Below are 4,747 nucleotides of genomic sequence, written 5' to 3'. Positions count from 1 at the left end.
GGGAGTGGGTGGGTAGGGGAACAGAGGTGGGGGGAGGGGTATGGGAAACTTTCGGGATAGCATTTGAAATGTAAATAAAGAAAATAATAATAAAAAAGGAAAAAAAATTCAAAAGATAAAAAAAAAAAAGAATATTTTTCACTATCCTGTTTGTTTTTTTTAATTCCAAATAAATTTGCAAATTGCTCTTTCTAATTCTAAGAATAATTGAGTTGGAATTTTAATGGGGATTATATAGAGTCTGTAGATTGCTTTTGACAAGAAGGCCAATTTTAATATATTAATCCTGCCAATCCATGAGCATTGGAGATCTTTCCATCCTGTTTGTTTTCTTTTTGCGGGACTTGAAGTTCTTCTCATACAGATCTTTCACTTGCTTGGTTAGGGTCATATTAAGATATTTTATATTATTTGTGACTGTGTGTCATTTCTCTATTTTTTCTCAGCCTGTTTATCTTTTGAGTAGAGAAAAGCTACTGATTAGTTTGAGTTAATTTAATAACCAGCCACTTTGCTGAAGTAGTTTATAAGCTGTAGGAGTTCTCAGGTGGAGTTTTCGTGATCACTTAAGTATACTATTATATCATCTGCAAATAGTGATCTTTAACTTATTCCAGTACAAATTGTATCCCTTTCACCTCTTTTGTTGTTTAATTGCTCTAGCTAGAACTTTGAGTACTGTATTGAATAGGTAGGGAGAGAGTGGACAGCCTTGTCTAGTCCCTGATTTTAGTGGGATTGTTTCAAGTTTCTCTCCGTTTAGTTGGTTGTTGGCTACTGGTATGCTGTATATTGCTTTTAGTATGTTTAGGTATGGGCCTAGAATTTCTGATCGTTCCAAGATTATTAACATGAAGTAGTGTAGAATTTTTTTCAAATGATTTTTCAACATCTAATGAGATGATCATGTGGGGCTTTTTTTTTTTTTTTAGTTTGTTTATATAGTCGATTATTTTGATGGATTTCTGTATATTGAACCATTCCTGGATCCTTGGGATAAAGCCTACTTGATAATAGCGGAATAATTGTTCTAATGTGTTCTTGGATTGAGTTTGCTAGAATTGTATTGAATGTTTTTACATCAATATTCAGAAGGGAAATTGGTCTGAAGTTCTCTTTCTTTGTTTGGTCTTCTTGTGGTTTAGGAATCAGTATAACACTGCTTAATAAAACAAATTAGGCAGTGTTACTTATGTTTCTATTTTGAGGAATAGTTTGAATAGTTGGTATTAGGTCTTCTTTTAAGGCCTGATACAATTTAATTCTACACTAAAGCCATCTGGTCCTGAGCTTTATTTTCTTTCCTCCTTTTTTTTTTTTTTTTGATTGGGGGATTTTATTTACTGCTTCTCTTTCTTTAGGTTTTATAGGACTGTTTAGATGCTTTATTTGATCCTAATTTAACTTTAGTACCTGAAATCTTTCTAAAAAATTATCCATCACATGCATATTTTCCAGTTCTGTTGAGTATAGGCTTTAGTAGTAGGATCTAAAGATTTTTTTTTTGAATTTTATCATTTTTTGTTGTTATGTCACCCTTTTCATTTTGCTTTTCTTATTTTGGATAATTTTTCTGTGCCCTCTGGTTAGTCTGGGTAAGGGTTTTTCTATCTTGTTTGTATGAACCAGCTCCTGGTTTTGTTGATATTTTGTACAGTCATCTTTGTATCTACTGGGTTGACTTCTGCCCTGATTTTGATTGCTTCCTGCCATCTACTTCTCTTGGGTGTATTTGGTTCTTTGTGTTCTAGAGCTTTCAGATGTGTTGTCAAACTGCTAGTGAATGCTCTCTCCTTTATGGAGACATTCAGAGCTATGAGTTTTCTTCCTAGCACTGCTTTCTATGTTTCCCATAAGTTTGGGTATGTTCTGCCTTCATTTTCATTAAATACTTCAAAGAATTTATTTCTCTCTTTATTCCATGACCAAGTTATCATTGAGTAGAGAGTTGTTCAGTTTCCATGTGCATGTGTGCTTTCTGTTGGTTTGTTGCTATTGAATACCATCCTTTGTCTGTTGTGGTCTGATAGTATGTATGGGATTATTTCAATCTTCTTGTATTTGTTGAGCCTTGTGTTGTGATAGAGTACGTGGTCAGTTTTGGAGAAGGTACCAAAACATGGTGGTATATTCTTTTGTTTTAGGATGAAATGTTCTAAGGATATCTGTTAAATCCATTTGACTTGGTATATTGTGCAATAGCCCGTGACTTCTTCACATCATAATTCTTAATAATTTGAAACAGCTTTTCAACCTATGACTTGTGACTTTTGTTTATTAAATATTATTGCAATAAGCCAAATGTAATGTTTTATTTCTAGACTCAAACACAAGTCATGGGTGCCTGCTATTAAACCTGACAACATTTGCACAACTTAATTGTTCATTTTTACCTCTTTTACTTTGCCATTATAATTGTTACCTTACACTTTCAAACTTACTTTTTAAATACAGTGTTAACAAGAGTGAAATTATGTTTATGTTCACAATGATCAAACTTGCTTATACTATACTCTATTTTAACATTTTTCAGTGTTTTTCTCAATCATCTTCTTTCACTGTATCTTATTCTTTCAAATATACCCATTCATGTGGTTTATTGTCTAATCGATTACTAATAATAAGTTTATCAGTATCAGTGAGAATTTTCCTGAATTATCACATGTCAAACCATGTGAACCACATAAAATTCAGACCACAATAAAAATTTTCAATTTTCTTATTTAAATCTGGAAAGCTTGAACCATTTCTGAAACTTATGAGGAAAAGTTCAAGAAGGTGCAAATCTCATTTAATTGGTAAATATTTTGATACTTGAATCACATATGGGTAAAACATTTTAGAATGTGAGAAATCAATTCACCTTTTTTCTGAACCCCAACTATGATAAATTTCTTATATTATATTATCATATAGATTTCCTACTTTGTTTTTCTCAATAATATGAGTAATGTATGTGATTTTCATTGTAATGTCTTGCTGAACTATAAGAGTTGCAGATATTTTATGGAAAGTTTGTTGGCGATAATCATATTCTTGATGAACATTTTCCAAACAGTTCATAGTAGCATTATTGCTGTTGATTATAATCAGAGATTATGTAGTCCACTTTTCTAATATTATTATTTATGTCTCTATAACACCAGGTAAATTCTGTTTGTTGTACAGGTTCTAAGGCTGATGGTGAATAAAGAGACAAACATTTCTGAATGAAGTGGATTTTGGCTAGAAAAGGGTAATAATCAAAACAAATCAAAACCTACAGTAGTAGGTTAGATGACAGTACTGTGAGAATAGCAACACGCAAAAACAGCTGGAGGAGCTGGTCATTATAATGCATATTTGTAATCCCAAAATTTAATGGACTAACATACACAGATTGCTAGTTTGTGGTTAACCTGGTTTATTTAGTGAATTTAATACCAGTCTATGGTAAACAATGCTATTTATCTTTAATTGTGGGGTGTAGGAGTTCAGAAATAAAAGACCGAACTGCTATACAAATAAATTTGAACAATACTATGAAGGTGCTGAGAAAGTATGTGATAGCAATGTCTGAAGGCAAGCATCACAGACAGGAGATATTCATGAGGGACTGAGTTGGTCCTGTTTTGGTGAGTTAAGCCATTTTTCTATCTGCCCCTGTATGCACACCTGTTCCTCACTCTCTAAACATAGATTGCAGGAATAGCACCATAACTTCTACTTCTTTATCTTCAAGATTGTTTGGAAAAGGGGCTTCTGGAAATGCCCTTGGATTTCGTACAAAAATGATCAGATTGCAGATATTATGTCACTAGTGACAGTCTCAGATGACCCCAGGTTTTAATCTCTTCCTAGCAATTTCTTCTCCTTTTGACTGAAGGTTTTCCAAAAAGATCCAGCATTCCAGCTTTCTGCACCCCTACCTCCTTTTTTTCTGTCCTTCCTAAAATTAAGTGTAATCGCAAGTCTTGAATCTGTTCAGGTTTATGTGGCCACCTGCTAAGGAAAATTATCTCTGTGAGATGAGGGATAAACTGGCACAAAGCACACTGATTTTCTTCATGTGGTCTTACTGCTTTGGTAGCAGAATATGTTGCCACCCCATTCTGTACCTCAATATTATTCCTTCACTTCAACACTTGGACAATCATTTTAGAAGTTATGCTTAGCTAGGACTGGTGGCAAATACCTTTAATGTCAGCACTCTGGAACCAGAGACAAGCAGATCTCCATGATCTTCATGAGTTCAAAGTCAGTCTGGTCTATATAGCAAGTTACAGGACACCCTAGGTTACATAGGGAGACCTTGTCTCAAAACCTAAAGAAATTAGGTATGTTTAAATCTTTCCCATTTTTAGTGTCAATAACTTACTTTAAACATAGAAGAGATTTCAAAAATAGTCCTTTATTATTTTAAATAAAAGAAATTGTTTAAATCATTATTATTTCAATTATTCCTATGCTACTACAAATCAATACATATGTACAGTATGCAATGATCAAATCAGGATCATTAATATTTTTGTTTGTAAAATGTCCTTAAATTTTTTAAGTAACCCATAATTGTACATTATATGTGGTTAGATGTGGCATTCCAATGAATTTTTTTTTATTATTATTTTCTTTATTTACATTTCAAATGCTATCCCGAGAGTTTCCCATACCCCTTCCCCCACCTCTGTTCCCCTACCCACCCACTCCCACTACTTGGCCCAGGCCTTGCCTTGTGCTAGGTCATATAGAGTTTGGAAGACCAAGGAGC

This window comes from Mus pahari, chromosome 5 (assembly GCF_900095145.1).
Source record: "Mus pahari chromosome 5, PAHARI_EIJ_v1.1, whole genome shotgun sequence".
NCBI lineage: Eukaryota > Metazoa > Chordata > Mammalia > Rodentia > Muridae > Mus > Mus pahari.
Note: the sequence above shows the minus strand (reverse complement) of the source record.